General features: G+C 40.5%; 1 protein-coding gene across 4 annotated transcripts in view; it reads right to left on the minus strand.

The window, feature by feature from the left end:
* The window catches only part of DYRK1A (dual specificity tyrosine phosphorylation regulated kinase 1A), a 143,795-nt gene that overhangs the window by 42,354 nt on the left and 77,305 nt on the right, over positions 1–24,136 (minus strand). The window lies entirely within an intron of this gene.

Genomic DNA, 24,136 nt, shown 5'->3' on the forward strand with positions numbered 1-24,136 from the left:
AGCACCAGAGTAATTTTTCTAAAGTCAGCTTGTTTTGAAACACACAACAGCGCTGGCCCCAAAGTGAAGACCACAGATTCTTAGCCAGGCTGCTGTAGTTTGAAATTTCAGCTTCACGCTTACCAGCTGTGTGGCCTTGCACACCTAATTTCCTGATAATGATAATAATATCTACCTCAAACAGCTGTGGTGAAGGTTAAGTGCTTTAATACATGTAAAGTACTCAGAAGGGCTCCGGCAATTAGTAGATGGCTTAATATCAACTGCAATTACTGTACTGTAATGCACGGTACAGTAGATGGGAAGGAAGATGGGGCGAGTACCCTTCTTCTGGAGCATACAATCTCTACCTGAATGTTGCACAGATTCTGCAAACTAAAGAGAACAAAGCTCAATTCCCCCCAAAAAATATAAGTTCCACTTCTATATCCTACACAGCAAACACCACTACGCCACTGTCTTCTACCTAGTCAACCAGAATCAAAGCTCTGAGAGTCACGTTCGAGTTCGTTTCCTCCACAGACGGCGTTGTGCAAATGGAAGCCCAATCTCACTGATTCTACTTCCCATAGAACGCTCAGTCTCCTCTTTTCATTTCCATTACCCCATGCCTCACTTAGATCACTAAAATAGATTCCTAATAGATCTCTCTCTCTTTACTTTGCCCATGTGCAACTCCACATTTCTTCAATAAGATGGCTAGAGTGACCTTTCTAAGGCGCAATTCTCAAGTCTTCACCCCCTACTTAGCGTTGTTTTTAGACCTTAGCTTCTATCTCCCTCCATTACAGCGTGCAGTCCTTACTGACCCAGAGTATATGATTCATAAATATCTGCTGGATAAGTACAATGTTCCTACGATGACAGATGGGATAACTTCTCTAAACATTTCATTATTCATAATTTAAAAATACATTCAGTTAATCCAATTCCATAGAGCGACTTTGTTCAGTGAAAAAAAAAAATTATCCTAAGGAAATAATAGATGATGTGCACAAAAATAGTAAGGGAAGAATGTTTATTTTGGTATTGTTTACAACAGCAAAAAATTGGAAACCTAACTGTCAAATAACTGTGTGTGTGTGTGTGTGTGTGTGTGTGTGTGTGTGTGTGTTAAATCTGCATGTTAAAAACACAAAAGACTGGGAAGGAATATAAATGTATATGAAAAGAATTGGGGTCCTTGATCTATAAATAACTCATAAATAAATAGTAAAAAGACTAAGGCTCTGAATGGCAAACGACTTAACCATTCTGGGTCCTAGTTTCCCTACCTATAGCAGTAACCCTGTTCCTTTCTGACTGTTATAAAGTTTAAACGAGATACCACAAGTTGACATGCAGAATAGAACCTGGTACATAACATGCACTTTTTAAAAAATACAAGCTTCTGTTTCTATCATCAATGTCATTATTACATATTGTGTTTAAACTTATTTGTTATAATACATAGAAAAAAGTCATTAGTATATAGCTTAAATAATTATCATCAATTGAACCTGTGGGACAAGAAAAATAAAACTTGCCATCATTCCAGAAACCCCGCACCACTACTCTACGACGCCTCCCAATCAATACCTAACTCCCTCATCCCTAAAAGTCACTAGTATCTTGACCTCCAAAAACAGATTAGTTTTAACTTTATATAAATGAATTTGTTTGCTTAATGTTAGGCTTATGAACTGTAGCTTGTTCATTATCATTACTTTATCCACCCTACTTTTGACTGACATGGGATTACTTCCAGTTCAGAGCTATTACGCATACTGCCACTAGAAAGATTCTTAAGTGATTTTCGGTATATACAGAGATGCTGTTCTGTTGGTTTTCTTCCAGTTTTTTGTTTAATCAACCTATTTCTTCCCTAGTAGTTTATGAAAATTCCCTGTGCTCCATTCCTTCACTGACACTTGGAACCATCAGTATTTCTAATTTCAGCCACTGCAGTAGGTGTGTACTCCACTGTGATTTTAATGTGTATTTTCCTCGTGACTATGAGCATCTTTTCATTTATCAGCCACTTGAGTATCCACTTAGGTGAAATGCCCATTCAGATTGTTTTTCAATTTTTCTATCAAGAGAGTCTTTTTCTTACAAATATCTAAAGCCAAAAAAAATTAGATTTTTAAACATATTTTGGATATAAGCCCCTTATTGGTTATAGATGGTTTACACTGTCACTCTCTTAATGGTATTTCTTAAATTAACTAATTTATTTTATTTATTTTTTGGCTGTGTTGGGTCTTTGTTGCTGTGCACGGGCTTTCTCTAGTTGCAGCAAGCGGGGGCTACTCTTCATTGCGGTGCAAGGGCTTCTCATTGCGGTGGCTCCTCTTGTTGCAGAGCACGGGCTTCAGCAGTTGTGGCTCACGGGCTCAGTAGTTGTGGCTTGTGGGCTTAGTTGCTCTGCAGCATGTGGGATCTTCCCGGACCAGGGCTCAAACCCATGTCCTCTGCATTGGCAGGTGGATTCTTAACCACTGCACCACCAGGGAAGTCCCTTAATGGTATTTTTTGACGAACACAATCTCTTAATGTTACCAATTTTTGGTTTAAAATTAGTACTTTTGGTGTCTGTTTAAGAAATCTTTCCTTTATACCAAAGTCATGAAGAAATTCTATGTTATCTTCCAGAAGTTGGGTTTTACCATTCACATCTAAAGATGGGCAGTGCTCTTGGATCTGATTTCTGTGTTTCCGATAGCAATCAAGTTTCATTTCCCCCCAAAATGGACATCCAGTTAACCCAGAACCAATTATTAAAAGGAAAGTTTCCCCAATGCCCTGTAATGTCAACTTTATCAAAAATCACATACTTAGATCTGTTTTCGGATTCTTTATTCTCTTATGCTGGATAAAGACTTACCTAGATTTCTTACATCTTTGTGTAAGAACCAAATATTGTCTAAATTATGATAGCTTCAGAAGTTGTAATATGTAGTAAAGAATTTTTTTCTTCTACAAGAATGTTTTGGCTATTCTTAGCCCTCTTTGTGTCTATGTTTTAGAATTAGCTCATCAAATTCACCAAGACAAATAAACGCATGCTGGGATTTTGGTTGAAACTGCATTGTCTGGAACAGCGCTGTCCAACAGAAAGTTCTGCAATGATGGATTTATCTGCACTGTCTAGTAAGTAGCTACTAGCACAACTGGGCACTTGAACAGTCTTCTTTTTCCCCCTTCCTAATCTTTATTCTTCACTTTGCCTTATTCTACTTGCTGCCACCTTCAGTACAGCGGTGATTAGAGGAGGAGGTACAGGTTCTGCTGTCTCACACCCAATCTCAGAAGGAAAGCTTTCTGTATTTCTCCAGTATTGTGGTTGCTCTAGGTATTTAACTGATAACCACTACCAGGTTAACGAAGTTCCCTTCTAGCCCCAGTGTGCTAAAACCTTTTTCTCATGAACTGATGCTGAATTTTATTAAATGCTTTTTCTGAACTCCACTGAAATAACATGCGTTTTCTTATTTACTTAGTTAATGTGGTGAAATACACTGATTGGTTTATGAATGTTAAATCAACTGCGGCATTCCTGGAATACAATTTGGTCATGATTATCCTTTTGTAGTAAATTCACTGGTGACATCATCTGGACGTGCAGCTTTCTTTGTGGGTAGCTTTTTCAATTAAATTTCTTAAATATGACTATTCAGATTTTACATTCTCTGGTGTGTCTATTTTGGTAGGCTATATGTTTCCAATACTATGTTTACTTTGTCTAAATTTCAAATGCATCATTATCAACTTCATAATACCCTCTCTTATAAGCTTTTCAATCAATGTAGACATAACTGTAGTGACAGCCCCTTCACCCAAGATTGGTTAAAAAGTCCTTCTCTTTTCTTCTTTGTGATCAGTCTAATCAAAGGTTTATTAATTTTATTAAGTATTTCTCTTTTACTTGTATTTTCTATTTCTGTACTTATCTTATTTCATCGGTTAGCCAGAGAGGTATATTAAAAATCTCCCATTTAGGTCATGTACTGCATTACATAAATTGAAAGTTTTTATACCTTCCTGATGAATAAGGCCTTTTATCATTAAAAACTGCCCCTGTTTGTTTCCAATAATGCTTTTCACCTTGTCTGACATTAGCATGACTACATCAAGCCCACCTCTTAATCTTCGCATGGTATGTCTTTTGTTCATCCTTTTACTTTCAACCTTTGTTTCCTTATATTTTAGGTTTGTTTCTTGTTAAACAGTATGTAGTTGGGTTTAATTCATGTATGAACACTAATAACCTTTCTATACTTATTCCAACTGTTTTATGTTCCTTTCTTACCTTCTGCTGGATTAAACTTTATATGCCCTCCTTGCACGCAGATTATTTTAAGTTATCTTATACATTACAATATGGATTATATATCCTTGACTCACCAAAATCTAATTAACTCCTTTAATTTGTATACTATTGTTGACTTGCATATGTACACACACACACACACACACCACAAACACACAATCACAAGACAGTGACTAATCATCCAGCATGAGTAGAATCAGACTCAAGAATACATTTTGGGTGACGGATCAATAACTTTTTGATATCCAGACAGCCATGAAAGAAATACAATGAACTGGATAGCTGCTGCTTGATTATTACTGTTACAACTATCCTCCTAAAATACTTGTTTCATTTTCTGAATCTAGATCTAGTCTATTACAAGCACTAAATTCAACAAGCACTCACTGAGGGGTAACTAAGGCATTGTTTTGTGGGGGTGACAATGCCACCCACGATCTATAACAGTGAGTCTCAAACTTTAACGTGCTTACAAATTGCCTTTGAATCTTGTTAAAACTGCAGACTGACTCAGTAGATCTAGAGTAGGGCTTGAGAGTCTAACAAGCCACCAAATGATGCCAATGCTGCTTTGAATAACATCTAAAAAAATTTAACTGCTCATCTTAAGAAAGCTATCTTCCAACTAATGCAAGTAGCAGAGAGTCCAAAAACAGGCTATATTCTGACTATACAATACACCGTAAGGCTTTTCCCCCCACATTTTGGGGTTTGTAGGTTGTTTTTTTTTTTAAAGACTAAAACACATTTCCGTCCTAAGAGTGGTATGGTAGGTGACAAAGAATCTGATTTTCCTTTAAAATTTGCTGTAGGTAATCTAAATGTGGGTCAACAAGAAACAACTATGTTTTTCACTTGTGGGATTTTTTTTTGGCTGCATTGGGTCTTCGTTGCTGAGCATGGGCTTTCTCTAGTTGTGGCGAGCGGGGGCTACTCTTTGTTGCGGTGCACGGGCTTCTCATTGCGGTGGCTTCTTTTGTTGCGAAGAACGGGCTCTAGGCGCGTGGGCTTCAGTAGTCCAGACACAGAGGTTCAGTTGCTCCGTGGCCTGTAGGATCTTCCAGGACCAGGGCTCGAACCTGTGTCCCCTGCATCGGCAGGCAGATTCTTAACCACTGCACCACCAGGGAAGTCCCTGTGGGATTTTTTTTTATAAAGCTATTTACAATACCATCTGTTTACTATAAAATCTATTATAACTACTTAGTAACATTACCAGTTACTTAGCGAAGTGAAAGAAAGATTAAGCTTCTAGCACTAAGGCCTGGTATATAGGTGGTGTCTGCCACATGCTCACTGTCTCCTTTCTTAGCTCAACTGCTGCGTGTGAAATCCAGAAAGAGACTCAAGTTTAGTTTCCTCCCACAATGCCAGAAAGTATTTAAGGTATTCACTCATTCATTCCTCTCCTATAATAAGACTCCAAGAAGACAAACTAATATGGGAATTTCTTGTCAACTTGATTTTATAATTAAGCAAATCACCATGGTTTTTATTCTTTCTAAAGTTTCCATCTTCCTTTTTTTTTTTTTGCGGTACGAGGGCCTCTCACTGTTGTGGCCTCTCCCATTGCGGAGCACAGGCTCCAGACGCGCAGGCTCAGCGGCCATGGCTCACGGGCCCAGCCGCTCCGCGGCATGTGGGATCTTCCCAGACCAGGGCACGAACCCATGTCCTCTGCATCGGCAGGCAGACTCTCAACCACTGCGCCACCAGGGAAGCTCCCATCTTCCTTTTTAAATCTAAATGTTAATGAGGAAATAGACTCAGTTCATCCTATAACAGAGACGATGATAAAGAATTAGGCTGAACTATATGAAATTGCTGACATTAGACCTCCTTTGGCCTACAAAACAGCAATTTCATATGGTTTAACCTGTATCTGCCATATTATATATAACCCTTATTCAACTAAATTAAAAATAATATTTTAGCCCAAGAATGTATCATAAATACATGTTGCAATAGCAGATATTTTAATTTAATGATAAACTTATAAAACTTAATTCAAAAATTTTTTTTTAAGTATCTTTACTGGAGTACAATTGCTTTACAATGGTACATTAGCTTCTGCTTCAAAATCATGCCTTGGAGCTCAACTCCAAGGTAATATTTTAAATTGCTGCCAAATAGTATAAAAGGCAAGCTGGAGAAAAGGATGCATGTAAGGTCCTGTCTTCATTTTTTATATCCTTCTGAACTCTATGGATCTTTTTAACCATAAGCATATCTTCATAAATTTTAAAAGTTCATAAAAATGTTGGTAAATAGTTTATTTAAAAATGAAGCAGCGGGCTTCCCTGGTGGCGCAGTGGTTGAGAATCTGCTTGCCAATGCAGGGGACACGGGTTCGAGCACTGGTCTGGGAAGATCCCACATGCCGCGGAGCAACTGGGCCCGTGAGCCATGGCCACTGAGCCTGCGCGTCTGGAGCCTGCGCTCTGCAACAAGAGAGGCTGTGACAGTGAGAGGCCCACGCACCGCAATGAAGAGTGGTCCCCGCTTGCTGCAACTGGAGAAAGCCCTCGCGCAGAAACGAAGACCCAACACAGCCAAAAATAACTAAATAATAAATAAATAAATAAATTTTTAAAAATGAAGCAGCTTCCTCACTATGTTCTAAACTTTAACAACTAGAGACCATAACACTAGTAGAGATTAGCACTGATTCTAGAGAGAAACATTCCATGAACAGATCTCAGAGACTGAGAGACGGCAAGACAGAGGCAGAAGTAGACACAGAGGAAATACCAAACAGAAAAGCCTGGGAGAAGACCCTGAGTGAAAATACCAATCATTTATCTCTGATATAAGACCCACATGTAGCATCACTTGTAGCTAACTTGAATTTTTTTTTATTAATATACTGATAGGAGACCATCCTTGTGACAGTATTAATCCACATTAGATTTTAAAGAGACAGAACAATGTTAAAGAACAAAAAAAAAGAAAATAATTCAAGTTAATTAAAACTAAGACATTCAAATGCAGAAACTTTTACGAGGCCAAGTTTCTGAGACAGAATCCCCTAAGAAATGACAGAAAGGCAACCAAGCTTAAGTGGGAAGAAACCTCCAAGGTCCCTAACAACAAGATATACCCATAGCAAAAGAGAAGAAAAACGTTAAAGGAGTAGCCAGTTGCACTTTTAATGATGGCTGGCAAGAAAAATACAAATTAAGAGGGTAAGTGAATGGAAGTCCATGAGTAAGATATCATTAGTACTAAGAACAGTGCCTGGGACGTGGCCTGCATTCAATAAATATCTGTTCGGTGAAAGAATGAACTGAATCCATCAGGAATATTTAGAACATGAAGAAATGGTTCAAAAAGGGAGGGAGAAAGCTGAAGGGGGTAAGGATGAAAGAAGTATTTTTAAAATGGCAAAGTGGTTAAGAATCCGCCTGCCAATGCAGGGGACATGGGTTTGAGCCCTGGTCCGGGAAGATCCCACATGCCGCAGAGCGGCTAAGCCCGTGCGCCACAACTACTGAGCCTGCGCTCTAGAGCCCGCGTGCCGCAACTACTGAAGCCCGTGCACCTAGAGCCCGTGCTCTGTAACAAGAGAAGCCACCACAGTGAGAAGCCCGCGCACCACAATGAAGAGTAGCCCCCGCTCACTGCAACTAGAGAAAGCCTGCACGCAGCAACAAAGACTCAACACAGCCAAAATTAAAAATAAATATAAATAAATAAATAAATAAAATGGGGGCTCATGAACCAGAAGTAAAGAACAGTCTAATCACAGCACAGGCTACATCTATTGCTGACAGTCAGTTTCTCTTACTCACTTTTATATCCCAAACACATGACAGTGCCTGCCTTCACAGGTGTTAAATAAATATACATTAAGGTGAAACTATGTTATGATTCTATAAATTATCTAATTTTAAAAACAAATGAACTGATTTCTTATTACCCTCTAGTTAGTAGTCAATATGTATCACCACAGAATGCATGTGTACATGTACACACACACACACACACACACACACACACACACACACACTTTAACCTAATAGCCAAAACAGCATATTCAATTGTCTACAAACAGGATGAAGTTGCTCATATAACACCTAAACAAACGCTCGGTTTATCAATATGAGATGTTAAGTAAATCTGTGCATTAAATTGTTAAAAGTAACAATGGTATAGGGATAAAAATATTTCTCTTTAAAGCCTATAATATCAGACTTCCACTTCTGACCATTTTAGAGCACCTGGTACCGAATTACCTCACTCACAACAAACCACTACGAAACTCGTCAAAACAGATGAAATGACTGTTTTCAGACACTGGACAACAGGCCGCACAGAACAACTTCTTTGTGTGCCTAGTGATCACCGAGAAAAGGGAAACAAACTTGGTGAGCCCCACAACCACCTTGGTTTTCTATCTGGAGACAATTTCCAGAGTACAGTGCAGGGAGGGGGGCCCAAACAGAACACAGTGGTTTTACTGAACTGAGGAGACAGAGATGAGAGTTCAAGGCTACTGAGTTAGCTGGAATCTGTGGGGCAGGCAGTAGAAATAAGGGAGTTAAGCAGAGAAGGAGCTCCATTCATCTATACCTGGGGATGCCCTTGACTGTGTGGCCAAATACTAAGCTGCACAATCGTCAGGTGAAGGTCCATGAGACCACGCAAAGAGCAACAGGCAGGGAGCTGAAAGCTGAACAACTACTAGAACTTGCCCCGGACTGAGAGACAGTAAGTGTTCTAATCACTTAGGGTGGCGAAATCGTGACAAACACCACAAACATTCAACAGAGACCCCAGAAAATCCACACTTTAGGAGGAAAGCTATACTGGCCCTATAAAAGGCAGCCTTCCACTTGTAACAGAGACTGAAACAAACCTCAAAGGATCAAGATGATCAACAAGTAAGCTAACAGCCCACCAGGACAAAATTCAACACTTCTTAAAAGGAGGGCAACAAAACCCAGATGCTCAACAGCCTAGCATTCTTAACGCCCATATCCAGTCAAAAATCACTAGGCACACAAAGAAGCAGGAAAAGGAGATCTGTATTCAGGAAGAAAATACCTCATTAACAGACCCAGAAATGACAGAAATAGTGAAATTAGCAGACAAAAAATAGATTAGAAATCTTTTAAAATATAAAGGAAATTACGGACAAAATAAAAGAACAAACAGCAAATCTTAACAGATAAATGGAAAATATAAATAGGAACCAAAAAAATTCTAGAAATGAAAAATAATTGAAGTGAAAAATTCACTAAATGGACCTAATAGGAGACTAGACACTGTGGAAGGGGGGAAAAAAATCAGCCAATTTAAAAACAGAGAAACAGGCCTTCCCTGGTGGCGCAGTGGTTAAGAACCCACCTGCCAATGCAGGCGACACGGGTTCGAGCCCTGGTCCGGGAAGATCCCACATGCCGCGGAGCAACTAAGCCGGTACGCCACAACTGCTGAGCCTGTGCTTAGAGCCCGCGAGCCACAACTACAGAGCTCGTGTGCCACAACTACTGAAGCCCACGTGCCTAGAGTACAAGACACTATAACTTAAGGATGCATGTGGTAAGCCCTCAAGCAACCACTGAGAAAGACTGGATGGATGGATGGATGGATGGATGGACAGATGGATGGATTATCCTCAACTAGATCACAGAAAATCTTACTTAGCCCTAAGTAAGACAGTAAACGGTCCTTTACCCTTTCAGTTACTAACGGCAAACCAAATTCTTATAGCTGAAGTAAAATGTCAAGCACTTATTTTTAATAATAGCATCTGGGGGCTTCCCTGGTGGCGCAGTGGTTGAGAGTCCGCCTGTCGATGCAGGGGACACGGGTTCGTGCCCCGGTCCGGGAATATCCCACATGCCGTGGAGCGGCTGAGCCCGTGAGCCATGGCCGCTGAGCCTGCGCGTCCGGAGCCCGTGCTCCGCAACGGGAGAGGCCACAACAGTTAGAGGCCCGCGTACCGCAAAAAAAAAGAAAAAAAAAAAATAGCATCTGGAACACAAAAAGGATTAAAATAATCACTCAAGATACAGCTGCCAGACTCTATAATTATTATACTGTACATAGTATATATAATACATAATATGGGTAATTTATATTTCTCCCAATATTCTAAAATTATAAAATATGTTTAAATAGAAAAAAATAAATAAGACAGATAATACTACCTGGTTATTTTATGGGTTATCAGCAGCTATGAAAAAATTCCAAGTGGAAAAAAAGAAATCCCTTTTTTCTTATACTGTCCATTAAATTAAAATGTTTAATCAGTAATAAGCCCATCTAAATAAAAAATTTCCCCCTTTAGTAGGAAACAAGGTGCCAAGCAGCCTTTGAGCCCTTAATTTTTAGGAATGGGGGGTGGGGCTGAAACAAAAGACAAGTAAACATACACAATTTCCATAGAGAAATTTTAGAAGCGGGATTAAACCTTTCAAGAGATCAATTCCAACCACTTGAAGAAAATGAAGATCAGTGATTTTCTTCCTTGGCCTGGTAGCTACTTAGTGACTGATATGGATGAGAAGCCAGTCCACCTCCCAGTGCAATAATGTTACTGAAACGGACAGTAACATAACATTACTGTTACTGCTGACAGTACTACTGAACAAAGCTGCCCTCCTCCAGCTTTGTTCACTACTGAATCCCTAGGACTTAGAACAGTGCTCAACATGCAGTAGACATGCTGTAAGTAACTGCTGCCTAACCAACTCACTGTGCAGCACAGAAAGAGCACAGACATTTACAAATTTATAAATATGAATCTGCCATTAGGAGAAGATTCAGAAATGCCAACACAAAAGATTATTATGTTACAATAAATTAAGCATACAAGCTGCTGAATTTTAGGTGTGATTAACTGGTAACTGATGGTAAATGACTTCAACAAAACTTTTCTAAAACTTAAAACTAAAATTTTACTGGAAAAATTACATGCTAAAGAAAGCAACATACTTAACACAGCAACCAAAATAATGGCCACTTGAACAAAATGTTCACAAACATGCTTTTGAGGCAAATTAAGTTTGAGGGAAATACGATAAAAAAAAAAAAGGTTTATCTTCATGATGGCAGCTGCATGATCCTTACTGGCTCATAACTGTTTCAAAGTTATATAGCCTCTAACCCATCCACCCCACCCTACTCCAGTCCTTTTGGGAAACAAAAAGCAAACTTGTTTCTGATAGTTTAATTTTAGATGCTGTTTCACCGGACAGCCCTGCAGAGGGACAGAAAAAAGATGCCTTCTGAACGAGCAAAATCCAGCTCTCAGCACAAGGGAACAGCAAGGAGACAACAGCTGCTGCAGCAGCCTTTTCTGGCTGTCTCAGTACAAAAACAGTGTCACCTATAAATACAGGACCTAATTTACATAAATTTCTTTCTAGCCACAGTATGAGAATAACATGATTTATTCAACAGGTAACTAATCAGGCTAAAGGAGACCAAGATTCGAAAAAAAGAAAAAAATCTACTACCACTGTGAGAATAAAAGTATTTTCAAGAATCTAGAAGATCTACACAGGACAGTGCTGGTTGCTCTATCAGGCATCCGGGTTAATATCAAAGAAAATGAGCAAATAACTGGGGTCCTGACTAGAATGCTTGTATAAATGCTAAACGCTTGTTTAACTGAAGGGTTCACATGTTCACTGCAGTCATCTGGCCTTCAGTAAGTTTAACTTTCATAAATAAATAAAGATACCAAAAGTATTACAAAAATGATGTAAGTCATTCAAACTGACAAACTATACTGGTTAAAATCAAGAAACAATTCTTTCAAGCAAGCTAAGGAACTATCATCATTCAATCAGATGGTAAGCCAGATCTGAGAGTCTAGCGTGCCTTTCAACGAGAAGGGACGACAGTGATCGTGTAGCTCAAGGCTATCAGACAGCTGTCCCTCATACTAGAATTTGTCAGATGACACATACCCTTATTTATGGTTTAGCAAATACAATCACCTGAGACAGGGTTAGCGGTAGTTGACAACGCATGAAACAGTTAAAGTCAGCCTAACCAGCAGTAACGTGACATGTGCATTCAATGAACGCCACTTCCTATTTTCAGTCAGAAGATGGGGTTTTCATTCACCTCCTCTCAGGTCAGAGTCATCTGTGGGACAGTTAAGGAAAAGCACTGGAACCATCCAGATGGGATAATTGTAGATCTCAAGCTGCTCATAACCACCTTTGTGAAGCTCTGCTTTCCGTATCTCAGATTCCTCTGTAACAGGCAAATTTAGCATATTCATTTACAAAACAGGTAAAATGAGAAATACACCAGGAAAGTTCAAGCTTGCTACATAGAAATACACTGAACTAGGATTTAAGACTTCCTCTCGCTTGCTGTAACACCCACATAAATGCAGCATGGTAACAAATAAGTCAGTTTCCTCATACATGAAATGAGATGGTTCATCATCTTGTCCAGTCACGTAAACGCAAAGTATTCCTTCCTTTGTAAAATGCCATGGATTTGAAATGTTACACAGATCATTGCCAGAGGAAAGGAAAGGTTGTGCTCAAAAGTCTCTGTTTAGAGCTTAAATGACACATTTTAATAAATGGTGGTTAGATTCTAATTTATTTCCTTTTTAAAAAAATCTATACAAAAACATAGTAAAATACTATTTATCTAAAAAAAACTTTAAATGTTTTATATATATACACACATAAAGTATATATACACGTATATACATACACACACATAATGTATGAATATGTTCATACATATAAACCTGAATTACCCAAAGATGCTCCCTCCCCAACCCCATTCCAGGATTTTTCTTCAGATCTCTTGACCACGACTTTGCTAGGGCCCATAAACACTACAGTTGCCTTCCAGAAACCTGGAAGTACAAAAGGAAGAGAAACCACATATTACAACACAACTAAAAGCTAAAATATTATGAAGCTATTAAAAAGCTGAACACTGCCTGCTTAGCTGCCTTCCCCTCCAGGAAGAAGAATCAGAACACAGAGAGAGGCCGCTAGGAATACAACACAGGCGGAAATGTCACCTACCACAGGCTGCCATCACTTCAGCTATGCCACAACCATGCCACTTTAACAAGTGTCTGGAGATGCTACTAAGTTTCAGGCACATAAAGTTTCTTTGGAAAGAAAGCTGCCCCATACGTTCCCTCATCTTTGCCTCTGCCTTCTCCCAAAGCAGGCACAGCAACAGCAGCTGAGAAAGAAAAAAACACTTTTAAAACTCTCTCCCTCTCTGATCCCAGGCGGAAAAGAGGAGAACATACACATAACTCCTCTCCTCAGTCTTTTTTCGTTCTAGCTAGACAGCTGTTAAACATACAAGATATTTTTAAATCTAGTTAAGTGCTTAGTTGGGTACCTATATTGAATTGCAGCATAATACTTAAAATTATCCAATGAGGCAATCATTTGGCTTTGTGATTCCAATTAGAACACTGTATATTTACAGGGATTTTCCATTACAAAATGCCCCAAAGGCAAGATATTTATCTGACCAGAGACACTTTAAAAGTTAAGTACTGAGCAAACTGTTAACTGTTCACAGAGGTTATAAAATGTAATAATATTTTTTAAAGGAACACTTCATTAAAACTATATTCATGTAGCAAATAAATACATCATTTTAGAGCTCATCATTAGTTTTCCCTCCTCCATTTCTACTGTGCAAAAGTGTTTAAAATTTGCATCTGAGTTCCATGCCAAATGAAAACAGTCTGGAAAATGTTACTGTCCAAAGTGTTATACAATATCCTTAAATATATAAAGCTCTCTAACGATACAATTAAAAACACTAAGATCTGCCCCCACACCCCGAAAAAAGGCAAAAGATGCAATTCTCACAAACCAATAATAAGCATATGGGAAAACTTTCAAACTCACTGGAAGTCAAAAAGTAAGTCGACAGGTAAATAACAATGAGATTTCATTATTTACCTCTCAAACAAGCACATTTTTCTAAACCAAAGAGAATACCCTCAGTAGTAATAATAAGAATAAAGCAGGTTTGTATGACCCTTTACCAGAATGCTCTGTCAATAGTTTTTCACAACTAAAGAAAAAGTAATAAAAGTAAAAAATAGTAACAACATTCATTAAACCCTTCTTCCATGCCAAGTTTTGTTCCAGTATGCCTCATATCCATGAAAGCTCCAAGAATTAGGTGGCATCATTACAGCATCTGTTACACTTTACATAGAAAGAAACTGAAGTCCAGCAGCTGCACAGGGGCCCTGAATGTGGTGGCCCCATGCTCATGGCTGGTCAGTGGTAACACAACCCAGGCTCTGCAGAGTCCACTCTCCTCACCAGGGGACGCCTCAAAGATAGAAAGAGTGGGAAAGTGCTCAAGAGACACGAGAAACACCTCCTACAAGACGAGACTGCTAGGTCCTCCCTTGCAAAGGAGTGAAGATAAACTGAACTAGCAGGGAAAAGAGATCGAGGCTGAGAAAGAGCACCCTGCTTGAGAATGTCCTTCCCAAGTACAACCTGCTTGAATTCAAGTGAAAATAAATGCAGCACGGATGCACACAAATGGATGGCTGTGGCCAGAAGAGAGGGGAATTTAAAAAGGAATCTAGGAAAAACAGATAAACTTCACGTCAAGCTTTACAAAAGTACCTTCCTAAAAAAGCCAGTTCTCAGTCTCCATGAATCTTGTGAAGAGCTCACGAAAATGTCCTGTGGAAAAAGACAAGACCGGGAAGTGGGCCACGGTCCAGACCGACCTTCACCTGCAGCCTCACCCTGTGCAGGCCCTCCCTCAGGCTCCAGCCCCAGCTCTCCCAGGCGCAACCTCCGCTCCCTCCTTACTCCGCTACTTTGCCCGACCAACTCCCACTTCTCTTCCAGACAGCAGTTCAAATGTCACTTCAAGTTTGGCTGGAGAACATAGAGGAGTAGGTTACAGATAGAAAGGCAGGCTGGACCAAAGAGTCTTTCGGCCAGGATAAGAGATTTGGATTTTGTAAAATAGGTAAGAGGGTGCCAGAGAAAGGGTGCCAGGAGTGACACCACTCCAGCTGTGTTTTCAACTATAGAAACACACACTCTGGAGTGTCTGGATTCAATTTTGCCACTTACTACCTAGCTACTGAGTGACTGGATAATTCAATCTCTGCCTCCCTTTCCATTTGCAGAATGGGTTAATAACAGTGCTTGAACCTCAAGACTATTATGAAAGTTAAAGACAATGTTTTAAACCAGGGGTCCCTAACCGCCAGGCCACGGACCATTATCGGTCCGCAGCCTGTTAGGAACAGGGCTGCACGGCCGGGGGTGAGCGGCAGGCCAGCGAGCGAAGCTTCATCTGCCTCTCCCCATCGCTGCATTACCACCTGAACCATGTCCCACCCACCCCCCCATCCGTGGAAAAACTGTCTTCCACGAAATCGGTCCCTAGTGCCAAAAAGGTTGGGGACCGCTGTTTTAAACAATATCTGGCACATGGTAAGTGCTCAATAGATGTTCTATTGTTTAAGCTTATCATAATTGATGTGTAATACTGATTGAAACAGAGAGAAACCTCAAGCAGAGATCAGTTAGGGGCTTATTTCAACAGTCCGAGCAAAGGACTGTGAGAGGCTTTAGGAGATTAATGTTGAAAAAAAAAAGGAAGATGTATGAAGAGACACCACGGGATAGAAATGACAGGACTTAAAAACTTGTTTAAAGATGGAAGATGAGAGACAAGCTGGTTTCAAAAATGGCTCAGTGGTTTTGAGCCTAGGAGACTTAGGAAACAGTGGTGACAATGAGAAAGTCTGAAAAGGGCACTAGGTTGAATGAACACATGTTCTTAAATGTAATGACTTGGTCAAAGACTGCTTCCTAGTACATCTCAGCAGTTTTCATGCTATCAAGCACATGACAGTTAAACCTTTATTGAGAATAGAAAGGAGAAAAGGTACAAAAACAATAAAAGGAGAAGGAAAAGAGTGTGGCAGAGAAAAACAAAAACTGGCCTGGGGAGGAGAAGCCCACAGTTCCGGTCCAAATTCAGAGGTTAACTACGTGACATTGGGAAAAACATGCCACCTGTACCAACAGCCCTACCCCATCACATACCCTACTGCGTCACATACAGAGGAAGTATCACCATCTATTTGGGGCTTCTTCAAAATATACACATCACCCTCCTTTCTTCCCCATCTCTGAAGCATTTTCCTAGAAAGCCTCTGTTTTGACAGGTGTTAACTTAACCTGCTCTGGATGCTTGGGCAGATAAAAGGCTGAACACTCATGAATAACCATCTCCCCAGTCACTTCCAGCCATGACATCATCATATTTGCCTGAGCATTCCTCAGTCAGGAATATACGACTGTCCCCAAAGCAAGAAGAGTTCACATTTCCCAATCAGACCACGACTACAGGGGTGCCTTGTTCTACGGTGCTTCACTTTATCAAACTTCGCAAATATTGTGATTTTTACAAATTGAAGGTTTGTGGCAACCCCGAGTCAAGCAAGTCTATCGGCACCATTTTTCCAACAGCATTTGCTCACTTCTTGTCTCTGTGTCACATTTTCGTAATTCTTGCAATATTCCGAACTTTTTCATTATTACTACGTTTGTTATGGTGATGTGTGATCAGTGATCTCTGATGTTACTATTGTAATTGGGGTTTTTTTGGAATTTTTAAAATCAAGGTATGTACTTTTTTAAAAGACATAATGCTATTACTGAACACTTAACAGACGACGGTATAGTGTAAACATAACTTTTATATGCACTGAGAAACCAAAAACTTCATGTGATTCACTTTATTGTGGTGGCCTGGAATCGAACCCACAGTATCTCTGAGGTGTGCCTGTGCATATCTATCTATATATATGGGAGGTGTCCATCACGATATAGTCAAAAGCCTACTTCCAATCTTCAATACCAGTTTCTTGTCCTCATTAGATTTCCTCTAAAGTCACCTAGGTTTCCCAGAGCACACAATCTTAACTTCTAAACTGTTTTAAAGGCAACATTTTTTGAATGACCGTATGACACTATAACTGGATATATTATCCCAAGTAACAGTAAGATTAAAAACTTTTTAAATTAGAAGAGTTGATGTTTTCCATTAATTCTACGGGTATATTCACGATTTCTACTTATTACAATACTTTAAAAAATTGTCTTCAAAAGTTTTATTTACAACATCAACACCTGCAAACATGAGATCATGACCTTAAAAATCTGCGTTAAATTTCTCTGCCTCACTTTGAACAGATTCGTTACATCAAACGATCTCCATAAGCATCCCAAACTACTACTGAAAGCAGTTCCCCATGCTTACATGTCATCCTCAAACAGACCTCTACTATTCAGATAAAGTAATGAACAGTAATAGTATACCCCATAACAGAAGAGACAATATAAAAGACTGTTTAAGAACTCAAGTATGGAAGGACTGAGGAATAATTTGGGGGAAATAACCTTATTTTATATTCAGACATGTACAATGCAGATAAATATAATCACAATGCTAAAAACTAGATCTGATTAAGTTAATTTTAACACAGAAAATACTTCTTTTTCTAGTCGAATGACATCAAAGAAAGAATGTTGATACATGTCAGTAACACTTCTTCCCACTTCCCACGTGAAAAGATGTTTTTCTTTTCTTTTTTTGTTTGTTTGTTTGTTTTGTGGTACGCGGGCCTCTCACTGTTGCAGCCTCTCCCGTTGCGGAGCACAGGCTCCGGACGCGCAGGCTCAGCGGCCATGGCTCACGGAACCAGCTGCTCCACGGCATGTGGGATCCTCCCAGACCGGGGCACGAACCCGCGTCCCCTATATCGGCAGGCAGACTCTCAACCACTGCGCCACCAGGGAAGCCCTCCTTTCTTTTTTTAATTAAAAAAATTTTTAATTGAGGTATAACTGACATACAGCATTATATTAGTTTCAGGCGTACAACATAATGATTCAATTTTTTTAAGTCATTAGGGAAACCACTTTTAAGATTTTTTAAAATAACTCTCAACTATCTAATATCTAAACTGAGGGGAAGAAATAGTTATAACACAATTCCAATTAGAAATTTATGCTAAACAAACTGGATTTGGGTTTCCTAAAATATAACTGAAGAACATACCTCTTCAAAAGAGGTAAGATAGCAGAACATCTCTCATCCTTCCTACCTGGGCTGCCAGACCCCATTTCCAACCACCTCCTCAGGGGCCTTCCTCCAGGGAACTTCCTCCATCAAACTGCCCCTTTATTATCATCTACCTCTCCCTTCCAGTTCTGTCAAACATATAAATACGCTCTATTTCCTTACTGTTAAAACCAAATCCTTCCTGGATTCTACATGCCCCCTTAACAACCAATCTATCTTCTAATTCATTCATTCAACAAATATTTACTGAGTGGTCTTCCCTGGTGGCGCAGTGGTTGAGAGTCCGCCTGCCGATGCAGGGGACGCGGGTTCGTGCCCCAGTCCAGGAGGATCCCACATGCCACGGAGCGGCTGGGCCCGTGAGCCATGGCCGCTGAGCCTGCATGTCCAGAGCCTGTGCTCCGCAATGGGAGAGGCCACAACAGTGAGAGGCCCGCATACCGCAAAAAAAAAAAAAAAAAAAAAAATTTACTGAGCCCCTACTATGCTCTAGACCTAAGCTGTCCAATATGGCAGCCACTAATCACAGGTAGGGCTACTCAGTGCTTGAAATGCATCTGGCTGGAACTGAGATGGGCTGTAAATGTACAACAAATGTAAAACATACAAGATTTCAAGGACTTAGTACAAAATAACAGAATGTAAACTCTCTCAATAATTTTTAACTTTAAAATAATATTTTTAAATAAATAATATATATTGGGTAAATAATAATAATATTGGGTAAAATAAAATATATTACCAAAATTAATGTTGATTCTTTTTTCTATTTTTTAAACTGTGACTCCTAGAAACTTAAATTACATAGGTGGCTTACATTATATTCTGTTGGACAGTGCTGTTCTAGATAAAGTTCTCAGCATTAAGGCCAAAAATGTGAAGATGAAGGGCAAAGTCTCTGTCTTCCTGGAGTTTATATGTTATTGCTGGTGGGGGGAGGGCAGGATCCCTGAAACAATAAGTGAACTTGATAATACCAGAAAAAATGTCCGATTAGTGTTCTGAAGAAAATAAGATGTTCTGAAGAAAATAAGATGGGAAGTGTCTTCACTTCCCATCCCTCACAACAGAGAAAAAAGGCAGCAGGTTTCCCCTCTAGTACAAACTCAAACAGACTGGCAGTGGCCGTCTGGAGCACATACTGTTACAGATTCCAAGGCTAACTTGAACCTCGGTTTAGAAAGCATGGCATGCTGTGTCTGCCCAGGCTGGAGCAGAGAGGAATGCCAAGTGCAACCCACTTCTATAAACTGCATCCCCCCTATCCATCCACTCAAGCTAGAGACCTCAGAGCCTTATTCACTGTCTCATTTCCCCCCCTCCCTGTGCACGCACATGCGCGCGCGCGCACACACACACACACACTCACACAATCCAACTACATTCTATGACTTTGGCCTAGGAATGTCTCACAAATCCATCTGCTTATTTCTGTACTCTTCGTCAAGATCTCAATTCAGAAGAAAGGGCTGAGGATTCTACAGTACCTGCACCTTCTCCCCACTGCTGTCAACGTTTGCTTCCTTAAAAAAGTTTCAAGATCCCCAACACCTTGAGACATTCAGAGCTTCCAGGTTTAAGTGTTTACAGCTCTCATCTCATTGCCCACCATTCCCTCCATCCTGTCCCCCCATCACACATCCTTTCTCTCAGCTGCATTGACAGTGTCTGAGCAGAAGTTTTCCCTCTATCTAGAATACTCCCTTTTCTTTTTTCTGCTCCTAGAAATCTTGAACTCAAACTTCAAAACCCAGATGTAATGTCATCTTCTCTTAGAAACCTTCCCAGAATCTTACAGTGAGCTGCTCCCTGCTCCATTTCTTTTCCTACTATTCTGCGGTTAGCACAGCAAGCATGTTCTGTGCGGGAGTAATCAGCATGCCCTCACAGTTAGCACCCTTGAGGGAAGGACTGGTCTTATTTGTTCAGGTATTCTCAAAAATACAACAATGCAAAGGCTTAAAGCAGACACTTTAATAAATGAATGAGTGAATGAAGCAAAGAGAGATACAGGAATCCCCTGCCCACAACCCTCTAATCTGGATAAGGGACTCCTCACGAGCTGCCATCCCACCCTAACTGCATTGGAATGATTTCTGTGCTCATCCACTGAACTACGAGAAGGCCAGGATGTCTCTCTCACTCACCTCTTTTAAGCCAGCACATAAAGGCACTCAATAAATATTTTATTCAGTGAGTGAGTGGATGAACCAATATTATCAGGCATCAAGTTCCCAACCTCAATTTATAAAGGGGGCACCTGCAATCCAGAGTTTTAACGACTTGGCCAAAAAGGTCAGTGGAAAAATCAAGACTGGAACAGTCTCCTATCTTACACCAAAATATGGGACATTTTCTCCTGATGAAAAGGTGCTAAAGTGGGGGTTTGTCACTTTTTGGTCACTTGGTCTCTGGACACCCACCACGGTTTGTGGGAATCACAGAAGACAAAGAAAGCCATGCCTCCTACTATAAAAGCTGAACAGTAGCAAAACTTTGCTCTTCCTCACTCCTTGGTAACTAGGGCTTCGCTAGCAACCCAAGTTTGAACAGTCAGAGCGAGCATCTTGAGGAGTCACTTCTGAAGATGCACCAACAGTGAGAGCACACTCACTGTGGGGACGGGACAGACAAGCTCACGCGGCGACTGACTGCAAGGTGCCAGGAGAGGCATCCTGTGGCCTGACCTGGCTGCGTCCTCTGCTGCCGGTCACTTTGGTTCCTACTTATTTTTCCAGCACAGTCTCCAGCTTTCCAATCAATTCTGCGAGCTAACTTATAGCCTTCCATTAAATTCATTTTCTTCCCAAATTAGGAAAGGATGAGTTTTTCCGCATCCAAGAACCCTGTCACACATAAAGGAACAATGAAGGACAATCACCCAAAATGGGGGGGGGGGGCACGTGGGGGAAGTAATTTAGCAGAATCATGGGGGGATGAGAAAAGGAACAATGAAAGAAAAAATTACATAGACTAAATCAAGGTCTTGCTGGTCATATTTATGGTGGCTGCATTTGCCACGTGGACAAGACTACTAATCGGTAACTAAAGGTACTTTTTTTTTCCCTTACTGAGGCAACTAGTCATTTCCCAGCTTCTCTTGCAGCAAGCATGGCCCTGTGACTAACCTCTGACCAATGGAATGTCAACAGAAGTGATGTGTGGTACTACCAGGTCTGACCCATAAAAATCTCCCATGTAAACCTCCATGCTCTTTCCCAATCCAATGACTGAATGCCAAAGCCCAGGGTGACCTTTAGACACCACATGTAAGATAGGAAAATGTCCACAGTTTGGTCCCTGAATAACTGTACAGAGCAGAACAGTTATCCCCTGATTCAACAGTCAGTAGGCTACTACATGAACAAGAAATAAACTTCTAATTTAAAATCACTGAGGGCTTCCCTGGTGGCTAAGTGGTTAAGAATCCGCCTGCCAATGCAGAGAACACGGGTTCGAGCCCTAGTCCGGGAAGATCCCACATGCCGCAGAGCATCTAAGCCCGCTCACCACAACTACTGAACCTGTGCTCTAGAGCCCAAGAGCCACAGCTACTGAGTCCGCGTGCCACAACTACTGAAGCCCACACGCCTACAGCCCGTGCTCCTCAACAAGAGAAGCCACCGCAATGAGAAGCCCACGCACCGCAACAAAGAGTAGCCCCCGCTTGCCACTAGAGAAAGCCCGTGTGCAGCAACGAAGACCCAATGCAGCCTGAAATAAATAAAAATATATATTTTTTTAATTATAAAAAAAAATGGGGCTTCCCTGGTGGCACAGTGGTTGAGAGTCCGCCTGCCGATGCAGGGGACACGGGTTCGTGCCCCGGTCCGGGAAGATCCCACATGCCATGGAGCGGCTAGGCCCATAAGCCATGGCCGCTGAGCCTGCGTGTCCGGAGCCTGCGTGTCCGGAGCCTGTGCTCCACAACAAGAGAGGACACAACAGTGAGAGGCCCGCGTACCGCAAATATATATATATATATATATATATATATATATATATAAAATATATATATAAAAAAAAATAAAATCACTGAAATGTTGGGTATGTTTGTTATACCAGTTAGCCTACCATAATGAATACAGAAAGTAATATCTACCCAGAAAGGTTAGTAAATACTTAAAGAAATGTTATTTCCCAGTTTGAAAACAGTGATCAGATGTATGCCACCTCCCATTAGTAAGGATCTGGACTAATACAAAGCTACCACCCAAAGGTTAAGAAATGTGTTTTTGGTTTTGAGAAGGTAGACTTTTTCTTGATGAATAAGTACAAAAGCAGAGGGTGGGAGGGAGTGAATTTATGTGAATCTTCAAATCAAATGAAATAATCCCTGTCTTATATGTATTTCCCTCCTTTGTTCAATATTTGAATTCAAAGAAACTCAGTATACAGATTTTTTTTCCAGGATAAACCATGAACTATATATACCAGAAGCATGTAAAACCTTACCATTTTCCTATAAATTTTCATTATGAAAACAAAGTTGTATTATACAAAGTGCTACCTACTCAATAGCTCGCTTGGGGGACATCTCAACCTCTAAAGATCTGGAGTCATTTAGGTCTGAAATGGGGACCAGACATCAATATTTTTCAAAGATTTCCCAGGTGATCAGATTATGGGGCCCCTCTACTAGAACGAGAATTTTCATTAAAATTTGAGAGATTTAGAACAGTGATGATATAGTACAAAGTACTTTAATATTTGACATGAAAGCATAATTTTAAAAATCTACAATGTCAACTCATCAACTGACGGGGAGGCTTCTATTAAAATCCTTCCTAATTCTTTGCATTTTGAGGTGCCAAGTCAACTAAGGGGTCACAATGTACAAGAAGATAATCAGAAAATCAATTTTTTTAAAACTCTTGGGTAGAAGGGAATATTTAGACAGAGGTTAAAATCCATGTCTTAACAGCCCTTAAGGGACTTCCCTGGTGGTCCAGTGGTTAAGGCTTCACCTTCCAATGCAGGGGGTGTGGGTTTGATCCCTGGTCCGGGAGGTAAGACCCCACCATCCCTCACGGCCAGAAAACCAAAACACGAGACAGAAGCAGTATTATAACAAATTCAATAAAGACTTTAAAAATGGTCCACATCAAAATAGATCTTTAAAAAAACAGCCCTTAATAATGAATATTTCTGAAGAATGGGACTCTAGGGTAACAGGAGCAACTCCCATCATCTAATTTATATATACTTTCATTACGTCATTTTTATTTATTCATTAATTAATTTATTTATTTATGGCTGCATTGGGTCTTCGTTGCTGCGTGCAGGCTTTCTCTAGTTGCAGCAACCGGGGGCTACTCTTCATTGCAGTTAGCGGGCTTCTCATTGCGGTGGCTTCTCTTGTCGTGGAGCATGGGCTCTAGGCACACGGGCTTCAGTAGTTGCAGCACGTGGGCTCAGTAGTTGTGACTCGCAGGCTCTAGAGTGCAGGCTCAGTAGCTGCGGCACACGGGCTCAGCTGCTCCGCGGCATGTGGGATCTTCCCGGACCAGGGCTCGAACCCACGTCCCCTTCACTGGCAGGCGGATTCTTAACCCCTGCGCCACCAGGGAAGTCCTTATTACATCATTTTAATACACATTTTTAAAATTACCACATACCATTCATACTTACTGGAAAACAACAATAAATGCTCTTCTGCAAGCATAATAGGTTCCCTACTTCAAAACAAATTATTCAGTCACCTCCATCTTTGGAGCTACCACAGTG

This window comes from Leucopleurus acutus, assembly GCF_964270905.1.
Source record: "Leucopleurus acutus genome assembly, chromosome: 5".
NCBI classification, from domain to species: Eukaryota; Metazoa; Chordata; class Mammalia; order Artiodactyla; family Delphinidae; genus Leucopleurus; species Leucopleurus acutus.